The 15749-nt window shown below is 36.0% G+C and overlaps 1 protein-coding gene across 1 annotated transcript in view; it reads left to right on the top strand.

Annotated features, from left to right (window-relative positions):
- The window catches only part of LOC106095804 (uncharacterized), a 67129-nt gene that overhangs the window by 37870 nt on the left and 13510 nt on the right, over positions 1 to 15749 (top strand). The window lies entirely within an intron of this gene.

Here is a 15749-nt window from a genome sequence, read left to right as displayed (position 1 = left end):
ATTTTTTCGGTCTTCAAATCTTACTAAGATTCTATTGCAGGATTTTGTCCGGCTTTAGACCATTGTTTAATGCTTAATAATAGCAAAAAACATTCAAAAGTCGGCAAAAGTGTGATGTTGCTAGAAACATTTAAATGGCTATCCGTATCGCGATTTTTATTTCGACCAAGAAATATCATCAGCGGACGATGTCAAAGCCTCTAAAAAATACTTTGGGTGTTAAAAGGATTTGACTCCTTTAAGTCGCCAGGCACTGATGATGTATCACTGGTTGAACTGCAAGCTGTGTCCCATTGGCCTAGGGAGATATATTCTGCTTGCATCAGCATGTCGTACATACCTGTGGGCGATCGACGTGCGAAGAACAAGTGTTTGCAAACATCTTTTGCAAACTCTAGTTCTTCGCAAGTCGATCGCCCTACGGTTGATGCTGCCGGTACTGTTTTGTGTTTGGGCAGTGATCTACACCACATGCGACGTGCCTTTCGTTTGGTTTCATAATTCTTTACGTATAAGATTTTGTACAATATTTTTGTTTGTTTCTCTTTCGAGACGAGCTCAATGATCGGAGATACAAATGGAAAAGGAAAGCCAAAGATAGCAACACACACCAACCACTGTGGGAGCGTTTCATCTTAGGTTAGGAGACTTTTCAACGATATTAGGTTTGCACAATATACAAAATTTGAGGGTTAGTATTCTATTCTGCTTTCGAAATAGCTGCAGAAATTTTAATTGTTTCGCGAGCGAAATTTAAGAGCAATCAAATGTTTTTGTTTCCTTACCAAAGCACTTTTTTTATCTGCACTTTTTGTTTTCTCTATTTAATATATTTTATCGGGAATAAATAAAGGAAAACGAACCATTGGAACCAATAAAACAAACAAAAATGTTGCCAGCAACAGATTCAAGTGTTTTCAGATTCCGGTGTCTGCGTGAGTCCCGTCGTATCATTTGGAAAATGCGTTTTTATCAAAAGCTTCAGTTCGAACATTGGTTTTTGAGAGAAATTTCATCTTGGTGGCGTCATTCATTCTAACGACCTGGTCGCAGAAATGCTCCCGGGAGGCACGTTTTACCGCTCAGGTTATCTTATTGTATTCCTTGAGCCGTTTGTAATAACATCCCAATATACTTCCGCATTTTTACGACTTGCTCGGTTGTAAAGTCTGGGGACCTCTTTCCCATTGTTACCCAAGTCTTCCTCTGAATAGTCTTCCGAATTTTGGCCAGTTGGTTTTCAATTTATTATGGATATTTGTCGGATTCGGCGCTGGCCTTGCTATTCTAAACCTAATGAAGCGATGGTCAGAGAAGCAGTGCTCCATGGAGACACTCCAATCCTGAACCTTATCGATTAGATTTTCTGAACATTTTTGTACCCACCACCGAAGGATGGGGGTATATTCATTTTGTCATTCGTCATGGTTTTCGAAATTTGGGACAGTGAGTTGTGTTAGACCCCTCGACATCCTTCGTTAGTTTGGATATAGCTGCCATATAGACCGATCTCCCGATTTAAGGTTTTGGGCGCATAAAAGGCGCATTTATTGTCCAATTTTGCCGAAATTTGAGACAGTGAGTTGCGTTAGGCTCTTCGACGTCCTTCATCAATTTGGTCCTGATCGGTCCAGATTTGGATATAGCTGCCATATAGACCGATCTCTCGGTTTTAGGTTTTGGGGCCATAAAAAGCGCATTTATTGTCCGATTTTACCGAAATTTGGGACAGGGAGTTGCGTTAGGCTCTTCAATGTCCTTCTTCAATTTGGCCAAGATCGGAGCAGATTTAAATATAGCTGCCATATAGATCGATCTCTCGATTTAAGGTTTTGGGCCCATAAGAGCGCGTTTATTGTCCGATTTCGCCGAGATTTGGGACAGTTCGTTGTGTTAGCCTTTTCAACATCCGTGTCGCATATGGTTCACATCGGTTTATTTTTAGTTATAGCATCTAAAAAGACCAATATTTTGTTATACACAACTGAACAATGACTTGTAACGATTAGTATTTGGCCCAAATCAGAACATATTTCGATATAACTGCTATGGAACATAAGGTATGCAATTTACACCGAATTTTAATGAAAGGTGGTTTACATATATACCCGAGGTGGTGGGTATCTAAAGTGCGGCCCGGCCGATCTTAACGCCTTTTTACTTGTTTACATCTAAAACCTCCTACCTTATCCTATTAACAAAGGTAGGTGTGTCACCAATATTAAGTGTTATTCTTCCAGGGCTTGACCCCGCTTATTAATGTTGGTACTGCCCCCTGAAATGTGGTGAGAGTTCACATCGCACCCTATTAGTATCTCACTTTCGGTCTGTTTTGCTTTCCTCCTCAACCGTTGCAACTCCGACGTGGTGGTATTGTCGGATAGTCGAAAGGCAGAAATAATTGATGCCAGGTACACTGAGCAAATGAAAAACTATTTGTACTTTGAATTAAAAAAATTGCTGAAATCGGAACTATAAAGGAAATTGTATTATTGATTAACAGCTCTGCAATTTGGCTTTACGACAAGCTCAAAATCTAAGTAAAGTGGTTAGAAACTCATTAACCAATTTATTTGAAATTTGCGATATCTTTTAAATAACGTTTTTACTGTTTTAATAATATCAAATATTGCGAATAAAATATGAAATATATTGCTTAAAAATATTTATATTTTTTCTTAATGGTCCCAGGGGTCTTAAAAAAACAAAAAAATTCGATTCTACAATATTTTGAGCTTCTCTTCGTTGTCGACGACACCGTCTGCAAAGAGTATTATAAACAATATAATTTATATATACATATTTAAAATGAATAGTAATAGATTCCAATCTTAACATTTTGCGTGCAATACCACGAAATTTAGATCCACATGTATTGTCTTGCATCATCAGCGCCCAAGTCAATATAATCTTTTTATGAATAATAAACTATTAAAATAAGATATTAATAATATGTATTTATAAATACCACGTTTACATTCTATAATGTCCTCCAATTTGTTGCGTTTGGAATATATTCATTCTATGTATAAACATCCGATATTTTTGTGCATTACGCTATTTGAACGCTATATATTTCACAATAATTTTGTTTTAGAGGGTGATGGGCTGATGGCACCATTAACCGTACTTCTTCAAAGATGATGCGAATCGCAACTGTGAATGGTAAGCGCTACCGTGAGATGATGACCAACGTTTTTGCCCAAAATGCAAGAGCTTTACTTGCATGACATGTGGTTTCAACAAGGCGGTGCCACCGCCTAGATCGTGCGATTTAACACCTTTAGACTATTTTTTCGGTGTCATGTTAAAGCTCATGTCTATACAGACAAGCCCACTTCAATTGACGCATTGGAAGACAACATTGAAGCATTTACAGCTCTTAAAAATCACCCTTTACTTAAAAAATATAAAAAAAAATTTAATTTTATACAGAGATTGCACACTTCTAAATTTCCTGTTTTTTTTTGTCTACTGTTCGTTAGCCTGTGTTGGGTCTCTCGTCTCTGCACTGCCTGGTGTTTTAGTATTAGAATCTTTGCTTTTCCTAGTCTTCTCAATATTGAAAGTGTGAGTGATTGTCTCGTCGTCGTCCCCTTGTTCGTTGGGCGGTATTAAGTGTCCTGCCACTGCACCCCTGATGGCTCAATATGAGGACATTTGCCTACCCTAGTCTTACATATACTTAGTCGATTTGGCCGTCAGTGAAGTTTTTTTATACCCTCCACCATAAGATGGGGGGTATACTAATTTCGTCATTCTGTTTGTAACTACTCGAAATATTCGTCTGAGACCCCATAAAGTATATATATTCTTGATCGTCGTGAAATGTCGATCTAGCCATGTCCGTCCGTCCGTCCGTCTGTCTGTCGAAAGCACGCTAACTTCCGAAGGAGTAAAGCTAGCCGCTTGAAATTTTGCACAAATACTTCCTATTAGTGTAGGTCGGTTGGTATTGTAAATGGGCCATATCGGTCCATGTTTTGATATAGCTGCCATATAAACCGATCTTGGGTCTGGACTTCTTGAGCCTCTAGAGTGCGCAATTCTTATCCGATTGGGATGAAATGCACGGCGTGTTTTGTTATGATATGCAACAACTGTGTCAAGTATGGTTCAAATCAGTTTATAATCTGATATAGCTGTCATATAAACAGATCTGGGGACTTGACTTCTTGAGCTTCTAGAGGGCGCAATTATTATCCGATTTGGCTGAAATTTTGCAAGACGTTTTGTATTGTTACTTTCAACAACTATGTCAAATAAGGTACAAGTCGGTTCATAACCTCATATAGCTGTCATATAAACCGATCTGGGACCTTGACTTCTTGAGCCTCTAGAGGTCGCAATTATTATCCGATTTGCCTGAAATTTTGTACGACGGATTCTCTCATGACCATTCACATACGTTTTTATTATGGTCTGAATCGGTCTATAGCCCGATACAGTTCCCATATAAATCAATCTCTCTATATTACTTCTTGAGGCCACAAAGGGCGCAATTCTTATTCCAATTGGCTGACATTTTACACAGGTCTCCAACCTATAAATTTAATTGTGGTCCAAACTGGACCATATCTTGATATCGCTCTAATAGCAGAGCAAATCTTTTCTTATATCATTTTTTTGCCTAAAAAGAGAAGCCGGGAAAAGAACTCGACAAATGCGATCCATGGTGGAGGGTATATAAGATTCAGCCCGGCCGAACTTAGCACGCTTTTACTTGTTTTTAATTTTAAAGTTTTTTGCCTGTTAGGGCGAAGATCATTAAATTTTACAATTTTTGTTTGTTTCTTTTCGTGACGAGCTCAATGATTGGAGATTTTCTTTGCAAATGGAAAAGGAAAGGCAGAGATAGCAACACACACCAACCACTATGGGACACGTTTCGTCTTTGTTTAGAAGACTTTTCAACCATATTAGGTGTGATGGTTTCAAGGGCCGTGCGTTGGTATGTGGTGTTGTATTTGAATCGAATTACTTGCGAAAATGCCTCTATGATACAATTGCCACTTTAACCACGCTCGACAAACCTGTTTATTAGCTGTACTTTTTCCCAATGCATGTGTTTTTGTGTAATGACACATTTTTTTTCTGTGATAATTACACTACCTCCGTGGTACACATGATTCTGTGCATCTGTTGGAAGTTGTATTGATGGCTTCGAACGCTAGACAACGGCTTTCGCTGTTGCTCAGTGTTCCCAGGATCGAATCCCGGCCGAACTCTGCCGATTTTTTTTTCATTTAATGATCTCAAGTTTTTAAAAAGAAGTAAAATTGTCTTTTCTATTATGAGCATCTCTTCATTGCCGAAGACACCGTCTGTTATAAATATTACGTAAAAAATAGTTTATATACATATTTAAAATGATTTGTAATACATACCAATCTTATCATTTTGTGTACAATACCATGAAACCTAAATCCACATGTTTTAACTTCTGTCCTCAGCGCTGTTTTACAACTCGATATAGGCTGTGTTTTATTTTAGTACGGGATAGACTAGGTCAAAAATAAAATGTAAAAAAGTTTCCAGTGCCAGTCTGTATGGTTGTCATGAGGTGATAACGCCATTTTCCAAACTGTCAAAACAATACGAGGTAGAAAGTGTAAATAATTGTAAAATTTATAAATAAAATAAAAAAATCAAACAAAATGTATTAAGATTTGTGCACGCAATTTTATAAATTATTGGTTTTAATTTTATGTTGCCATTTACAATAGAGGACTTCTGAGGATAAGTGTGGTCTTATTTGTGAAAAACATGTTATGGCAATCCTGACGACAGATGTTCTACAAAAGCCTGCACTGGTAATTTATCCAGAACTTCGTCGTTCGTTGGATAGATGTCATTTTCATACAAATTTCATTGCACTGCCCTATATAGTAATAAAATAAAACACAGCTATTATCTATTTATGGAAAATAAAATATTAAAATTAGATACTATTATCTTATATATAAAAATCAATTTGTGTTTGTTTGTATGTTCCTTATAGACTCAGAAACGGCTGAACCGATTTTCTTGAAATTTTCACAGATGGTGTATAATGATCCCGTGGTGGAAATAGGGTACTATATGTTTTGATATCTGAAGGGGGCGGATCCTTCCCCTTACCCTAATTTTCAGAAACCCTATATCTCGGAGATGGGTGGTGCGATTTAAGCGAAATTTTGTGTGCTCTCTTATAGTACACTAAAAGTAAAAATTTGGTATCCGAATTTCGGATGGGGTATCAGGGGGGCCGCCCCACCCTAAAACCTACAAAACATAAATTTAGACCAATCAAGAAAATATGGGACTCAAATGAAAGGTATTTAGGATAAGAAAACGTATCTGATATCCAATTGTCAGACCAAGTGTTAGGGGTAACCCCCCAAACCCCCAAAACACCCCTAAATCGGACATATTTACCGACCATGGCAATATGGGACTCAAATGAAAGGTATTTGCGAATAGAATACGAATCTAATATCCAAATCTGGGACCACGTTTCTGGGGGGGTTCCCCAAAACACCCCCAAACAGGACTTATTTACTGACCATGGGATTATGGGGCTTAAATAAAAGGTATTTGAGTGTAGAATTTGAATCTGATATGCAAATATGGGACCAAGTATTTGGGGGGCCGACTCTCACCAAAAACATCCCCCAAAGGGGACACATATATGACCATAGCAATATGGGGCTCAAATAAAAGGTGTTTGGGACTAAAGCACGAATCCGGACATATTTGCTGACTTTTGCAATAAGGAGTTTAAATGAGATTAGAAAACGAATTTGATATCCAATTTTGTGGCCAATGGCAACATGGGGTTCAAATAAATGATATATAGATTTATGAGAATAGAGCACGGTATTTTGGAGTAGAATACGAATTTTATATCCAAATGTAGGGCATCACCCCTTCTCCAAAACACCCCCAAAGGCCTAAAATTTTTCGACCATGCCAATATGTGGCTCAAATGAAAGGTATTTGAGATTAGAAAACGAATTTGATAACCTATTTTGGGGTCCTTTTTTGGGGACGCCTCATCGTGTAAACTCCCTTAATCCAATGGCAATATAGCGTTTAAATAAATGGTATTTGAAAGAAGAGCACGATGCTGACATTTTTTCGGGGCCAAGTGTCTGGGGGAGCACCTCACCCCCGAAAACACCCCTAAATCATGAGAATATCGAGGCTGAAATAAAGTATTTTAAGAATGGAGTACACCTTATATCTAAACTTAAATTCGTAGACCAATAAAGATCATATGGGCTTCAGATAAAGCCACTTATATTGTTAAACTGTTAGTCAAGCGATATACTATTTTCGTAACATGGTATTTCACTAAAAGATCTTTAATTGTCGAAAATAAATATTCCAAGGAAACTTTTGTTCCATATAAAGTAAAACAAGTAAAAAGGCGTTAAGTTCGGCCGGGCCGAACTTTGGATACCCACTACCTCGGGTATATATGTAAACCACCTTTCATCACAATCCGGTGAAAATTGCATACCTTTTGTCCCATAACAGTTATATCGAAATATGTTCCGATTTGGACCAAATACTAATAAGTACAGTAGCTTTGTCTAAAAATAAACCGATATGAACCATATTCGACACGGATGTCGAAAAGGCTAACATAAGCCACTATGTCAAATTTCAGTGAAATCGCCTTTTATGGGGCCAAGACTTTAAATTGAGATGTCGGCCCATATGGCAGCTATATCCAAATCTGAACCGATCTGGGCCAAATTGCATAAGTATATCGAGGGGCTTAACACGACTCACTGTCTCAAATTTCAGCGACATCGGACAATAAATGCGCCTTTTATGGCCCCAAAACCTAAAACCGAGAGTTCGGTCTATATGGCAGCTATATCCAAATCTGGACCGATCTGTGCCATATTGCAAATGCCTCTCAATGGGCTTAACATAACTCACTGTCCCAAATTTCGGCGACATCGGATAATAAATGCGCCTTTTATGGGCCCAAAACTTTAAATCAAGAAATCGGTCTATATGGCAGCTATATCCAAATCTGATCCGATCTGGGCCAAATCGAAGATAGATGTCGAAGGGCCTAACATAACTCACTGTCCCAAATTTCGTCAAAATCGGATAATAAATGTGGCTTTTATGGGTCTTAGACCCAAAATTGGAGGATCGGTCTATATGGCAGCTATAACTAAATCTGGACCGATCTGAGCCAAATTGGCGAAGGACGTCGAAGGGCCTCAAACAAAAATTTTTCCCAAATTTCAGCCAAATCGGATAATAAATGTGGCTTTTATGGGCCTGACACCCTAAATAGGAGGATCGGTCTATATGGCAGCTATATCCAAATCTGGACCGATCTGGGCCAAATTGAAGAAGGATGTCAAAGGGCTCAACACAACTTACTGTCCCAAATTTCAGCAAAATCGGATAATAAATGTGGCTTTTATGGGCCCACGACCCTAAATCGGCAGATTGGTCTATATGGCAGCTATATCCAAATCTGGACCGATATAGGCCAAATTGACGAAGGATGTCGAAGGGCCTAACACAACTCACGGTCCCAAATTTCAGCAAAATCGGATAATAAATGTGGCTTTTACGGGAATAAGACCCTAAATCGGCGGATCGGTCTATATGGGGGCTATATCAAGATATAGTCCGATATAGCCCATCTTCGAACTTAACCTGCTTATGGACAAAAAATGAATCTGTGCAAAGTTTCAGCTCAATATCTCTATTTTTAAAGACTAGCGTGATTTCAACAGACAGATGGACAGACGGACGGACATGTCTAGATCGTCTAAGATTTTTACGTTGATCAAGAATATATATACTTTATAGGGTCGGAAATGGATATTTCGATGTGTTGCAAACGGAATGACAAAATGAATATACCCCCATCCTTCGGTGGTGGGTATAAAAAGGCGCAGCGGAGCGGGCCCGGGTCAGCTAGTTATTTATAAATACAAAGTTTATTTTCTACAATGTCATCCAAATTGTTGCGTTTGGAAATTATCCATTCTATTTGTTCACAATCTGATTTTGTCTGCTTTACACTATTTCAGCGTAACTTGATTCACTATAAATTTCTTTTACTTCAAAATTAATTAATAAATTATATTTTTGGAGAGAAAAAGACCGCACTATTTCTTTTTTTTTTTGTCTAGCCACGCCACTTTGTGTCTGCAGATAGAGTGCGTGTGTCTTTGTGATAAAAGCAAGGCATATATGTTTTATTTATATTTGTTTATTTACTAGTCTATCGGATTGGCTAGCTTATGGATAAATAAAACGCTCTTCCTACTCAACTCATCGTATTTTAAAAGCAACAAATTGTTTTATTGAGTTGGTAACCATTTTAAATCAATTATTCAGTTTGTCATAAACGCAAATTACAAAATGGTTTATTATTAAAAAAATTAGTTTATATGACCAATTTCGCAACATTTTTACAGGCTTCCTATGTATCGATGTTATATGAAATAATTAATAAATATACTTCTACTTAATTTCCCATGAACATTCCATTAATTGGATGTACAAATTTCTTAATTAAACCAGGACATTAATTTTTTGTGTTTAGTGAGCGAGTACACGGCAGAAAATTTTCAACGATGAATTCATTAAATGTTGGGAAAGAAATTGGCTGGGATTTTTTTTTTGTACTCTATTAGCGCAAACTGGGATGCAGTACTTTAATCGGGTGCTTCCAATCTCGTTTATAGAGTTGCAATAAAGTATGCAATAAATATTTCGATTTTCTCTAAATATTAAAAAAGAAACGGAAGTGTGAGTGATTTGAAGGACTAAAAACTGGTTTTTAACCAAGTTTGAAAGACGACAGACTTCTTCATACATGTTTCAAATGTACATATAAGTGTATGTTTCCTTTATTAACAATTTAGGTATTGAATTCTAATTGATTTTGTTAAAATAATTACAAATATTAAGATTCCATTGCAGGATATTGTCCGGCTTTAGACCATTGTTTAATGCTTTCTATTTAAAGAATAGTATAGCAAAAAACATTTAAAAGTCATCATTTTCAGTCGTAGGTCTTAGTGAAGGTTTTTGTAATTGAAAATAGGACCGCGTCTCAAAATAGCTCAATATTTTCTACATATTTTTAAGCAAATACTTTACTGCTTCTGCGAAGCGCTTTTTTATTCTTTGATTAAGATTCATTAGGGAAGCGCATTCAACTGGGACATTTCTTTATGATATTATCATTGTTTAAAGCAGTAAAAATCACGAGTTTAACAAATAGAATCGATAAATTCCAAACGGAAGATCTAGATTTACCATAGATAACCCAAAACGCTAAGATTGGTATTTATTACGATTCATTTTAAATATGTATATAATTTAATTTATTTTTGATCATCTGAACATTAAAAAAAGATCATAATGAAAATGACAAACTTTCTTCGTGTTTAGAAGCCTAAGACCAATAAAAAAATATATATTCTTTTTAAGCAATATATTTCATGTTTTATCCGCAATTTAATCCAATGAAATAAAAAGTTTTTTTTGTTAATGTGAAAAATTTCAATTATATATTTTTATTACATTGTAGAAACGTTATTTTAAAGAAAGAGCAATATTCAAATGAATTGGTTTAATGAGATAATAACCACCTTAATTAGATGTTGGAGCTACTCATAAGTCCAATTGCAAAATTGTTAATCAATAATACAAATTCGTTTAAAGGTCCGATTTCAGCAAATTATTCAATTAGTTAATCAATTAATTTACTAATTTTTTAATTTAATTTGATAAATAAATTTTTAACTGCACGATTTAAAATTGTTACTTAATATCATAAACGGTATGCATCTTTTTGCGATCCCTTTCACACATATGTAATCCGAACAGAAGTGAAAGTGTGCCAAATATATAAACGCATACAACAAATTTTGCGAACCCGTATGGTAATTCAAGAAAACATGTGGATTAAGGAAAATTTATTTCCAAAAAAAAAATCCAAATAGTGGGAAAAGTGATTTGTAATATATTGTAATTCACATAAATGAAAAAATTGGATAAAAAATGGAGAAAACAATTAAAAAAAAATATATAATATATTTATTTATGCATATTAATGCATCCAATTTTTTTGTGTTGGATTATTTATTTATCGAAATATAAAAATTGACAGAAGCACAACGTCCTAACAGCACCCATTCATGTGGATCTATACTTCGAACCATTTCACGATTCATTTCAATGTAAAAATAATTTCTTAATTATACACTTTATAGAGACAATTGTGTCCCTTTGCGGATATTCCTACCTGTAAACTTTGGATGAACCCACATACTCCATTCAATAAACACAACAATAAAACAGAAAGCAATCACGGCCGACTTACATTTTGGGTCATATTTTATCTATTGCACTGTATATAGGAGTCTTTGGGCATGCCAAATTAAACATATTTTGTCATACAAATAAAATTAATATATGAAAATTACTTTTTAAAATAGCACATGCAATTTTTTGGTTTGGTTTCTGACAAAAACATAAATAAATCAGCTGTTTTTGTTGACAGTCGAAAAAAAATTATAATTTAACCTCTTTAACAATTTTTGCACATTCAAAATCAGATATGCTCACAAATTTTAGGTTATGTCATACGAATATAACATGTGATAACAAAAATTATGAATTGTATGTAAATTGAGAATTTGGCAAACATTTACATTACATGTGAATACAAAAAGGTGCATGTCATAAGACAACTACATGCCGTGTAAAAGCGGCTTTAACAATGAGATCTATATAGTTGTAGCATTACGACCGTCTCCGCTTGTAAAAATTATTAGTTTTCGATTTAATAACATTGTAGTATAATATTACAATTATTTAATATTTACAATTATTTACTTTAATAGGCATGCGACGAAGATGATAAGACGTTGGAGCATTTCCTATGTCATTGCCCGGCTTTCGCGGTTAACATACACCGACACTTGGGTGGGTACACAATACAAGACATGAATCAACTTAGGGTCGTGGTATGGAAAACAATTAAGGATTTTGTAAGTAACACGCAATTCCTAACATAGGTTTTCGTTTCCGAGGTTATTTTTTAGTATCTAGAGCGCACAACAAGCTGATTATTGGCTTAGGAGTATGTACATAGCGGCATAGGGCGGATTAATATCCACACCCTCTTTTTAACCTAACCTAAGAAAAATATTTCTATACAAATTGATTTATTGAATTGATAACCGTTTTAATTGAATTATCCAGCTTTTCAACGCATTGCTTTATGAACATTATCATATCATACATGAACTTTTTATGTTTAAGCAACCATTATTATTAATTGATTGCGAAAAATCGCACTCTGCAAGCAAAATAAAAAATTAATTTTTTTTCTAAAATACCATTAACTGATTGTTTCTAGCAGCGCACAGCAGCATCTATTTTGATTTTTTTGTTACCTTAGTTTTAGAAGCAAGTTGAAGCTGTGAGAGACATACGTGTTTTTTTATTTGCTCTGCACTTTTATTTCAATTTATGTATAAATCATTAAATTTATCTCGCGATATTGGCAATATATAAAATAGTGTCTATCAGTGTAACAATACAAACATAAGATCAAAACAAGTAAAAGCGTGCTAAGTTCGGCCGGGCCGAATCTTATATACCCTCCACCATGGATCGCATTTGTCGACTTCTTTTCCCGGCATCTCTTCTTAGGCAAAAAAGGATATAAGAAAAGAGTTGCTCTGCTATTAAAACGATATAAAGATATGGTCCGGTTCGGACCACAATTAAATTATATGTTGGAGACCTGTGTAAAATTTCAGCCAATTCGTATAAGAATTGCGCCCATTGGGGCTCACGAAATAAAATAGAGAGAACGATTTATATGGGATCTGTATCGGGCTATAGACCGATTCAGACCATAATAAACACCTTTGTTGATGGTCATGAGAGGATCCGTCGTACAAAATTTCAGGCATATCGGATAATAATTGCGACTTCTAGGGGTCAAGAAGTCAAGATCCCAGATCGGTTTATATGGCAGCTATATCAGGTTATGAACCGATTTGAACCTTATTTGACACAGTTGTTGAAAGTAAAAATAAAATACGTCATGCAAAATTTCAGCCAAATCGGATAGGAATTGCGCCCTCTAGAAGCTCAAGAAGTCAAATCCCCAGATCTGTTTATATGAGAGCTATATCAGGTTATGGACCGATTTCAACCATACTTGGCACAGTTGTTGGATATCATAACGAAATACTTGGTGCAAAAATTCATTCAAATCGGATAAGAATTGCGCCCTCTAGAGGCTCAAGAAATCAAGACCCAAGATCGGTTTATATGGCAGCTATATCAGGTTTTGGACCGATTTGAACCATACTTGGCACAGTTGTTGGATATCGTAACAAAACACGTCGTGCAAAATTTCATTCCAATCGGATAAGAATTGCGCACTCTAGAGGCTCAAGAAGTCAAGACCCAAGATCGATTTATATGGCAGCTATATCAGGTTATGGACCGATTTGAACCATACTTGGCACAGTTGTTGGATATCATAACAAAACACGTCGTGCAAAATTTCATTCTGATCGGATAAGAATTGCGCACGCTAGAGGCTCAAGAAGTCAAGACCCAAGATCGGTTTATATGGCAGCTATATCAGGTTATGGACCGATTTGAACTACACTTGACACAGTTGTTGGATATCATAACAAAACACGTCGTGCAAAATTTCATTCCAATCGGATAAGAATTGCGCACTCTAGAGGCTCAAGAAGTCAAGACCCAAGATCGGTTTATATGGCAGCTATATCAAAACATGGACCGATATGACCCATTTACAATACCAAACGACCTACACTAATAAGAAGTATTTGTGCAAAATTTCAAGCGGCTAGCTTTACTCCTTCGGAAGTTAGCGTGCTTTCGACAGGCAGACGGACGGACGGACATGGCTAGATCGACATAAAATTTCACGACGATCAAGAATATATATACTTTATGGGGTCTCAGACGAATATTTCGAGTAGTTACAAACAGAATGACGAAATTAGTATACCCCCCATCTTATGGTGGAGGGTATAATAAAAATGTCAAATCAAGATGAGTGTGAAAACCACAACCAAATACTCTCTGTAATAAATTGAACAAATCGCAAAGGTCAAAAGGGGCAGAGAGGATTCACGTCTGCCAGAAAACACGCCAAAAACCGCAATGAACTTTCGAAAGAGAGGAGAGAGTTGTCTCACATACCAACAAGAGAGTCGACGAAATTGAGGGCAAGCAGGTAAGCATGCAAGAACGTCAACTGCAAACCGAAGAAACAATAAAAACATTGTTTGAAAGAATTTCTTTGGTAGAGACGGAATGCAAAAAAAAAAATCAAGAGCATGGAAGATGAAATAATTTCATTGAAATCACAATTACGAGGACAAAAAATTTATCTGTTGCATGCGATCTGGGTGCAAATGACATCCCCTACAATAAATCTGAAAACTTGTACAATGTATTCGATAATACCTGCAACGTTTTAATTTAACCTATTCCCCAATAGAAAGACATCTATCGAATGCAAAGTAAAAACAAACATCTAAAGGACACAACAATAATAATTCAAATGATCACACCTTATATGAAAAATAATTACTTTTTCGCAAATTAAAAGAAACCTTAAACCTCTGCTACTTCTGCAGCATATCGGAGAGAAAGCAAACCCTACGTTAACCCGCAACAAATGGAAAGCCTTGCTCATCGGGACAGTTTTTTTGTCCATCCTCTCAATCACTAGCTGATCATATATTTTTTATTTTTAAATATATTTTTTATTTTACGTTATTTCTCCCAAATCAGCAGAAATTGAAGGATTAAATAGATTATTGAAAAGAAATTGCAAGACAACAGATGGATTTGATCACAGACAGCATGCCGTGGTACTGCACTGAAGAATATGATTTGGATTATGGCCAAGCAGAAGCGTGGTTTAAACTGCCACATCTACTCAGACAAACTGATGAATTTAGACTTATATTTTAAATCTCAGAAGTTGATATTATTTATGTGTCCGAAACTTGGTCCAACACCACTATTACAGATAGCGTGATTGGTGCATATGGCTTTAAAGTTTTTAGAAACGACAGATGTTCCTTAGGAGTGTAAGGTTATTCGAAAATCAGACACGAATGAGAAATTAGAGTCAATATTTCTGGAAGCAATTTTAAATTCACATATGTTGCTTCTTGGATGTATTTAAGGCCAAAAAAAAATGTATACCGTACGATCCAATAGTGAGCACTTTACTTGATATAACAGTAAATTATGATGAAATTATGCTTGGTGGTGATCTGAATTCGAATATTCTGCGAGAAACTACACATATAGACTCTTTAAATACAATATGAATGCAATCAGTGAATTCAACCACCTACACATATCGCTGCAACCACAAATGATTAGGTTAGGTTGAAAAGAAGGTGCTGATATCAATCCGGCCATGCCACTTTGGACATACATCTAAGCCTGTAATCGTCTTGTTGTGCGTTCTGAATAATAAAAAGTAACTTCGAAAAAGCAAATCTAAGTAAGGAATTCTGTGTTACTTACAAAATCACTAATTGTTTTCCATACCGCGTCTTATGTTTATTCATGTCTGGTTTTGTGACCCCACCTAAGTACTGGCGTCTGTTAGCAGCGAAAGCCGGACGATGACATAGAAAATGCTCCAATGTCTCATCACCCTCCCCACATGCTATCACTTGCTGCACCGA

Source organism: Stomoxys calcitrans, chromosome 2 (assembly GCF_963082655.1).
Source record: "Stomoxys calcitrans chromosome 2, idStoCalc2.1, whole genome shotgun sequence".
Taxonomy (NCBI): Eukaryota; Metazoa; Arthropoda; class Insecta; order Diptera; family Muscidae; genus Stomoxys; species Stomoxys calcitrans.
The sequence above is the reverse complement of the archived record's forward strand: the minus strand, read 5'-3'. Positions and strand labels throughout refer to the sequence as shown.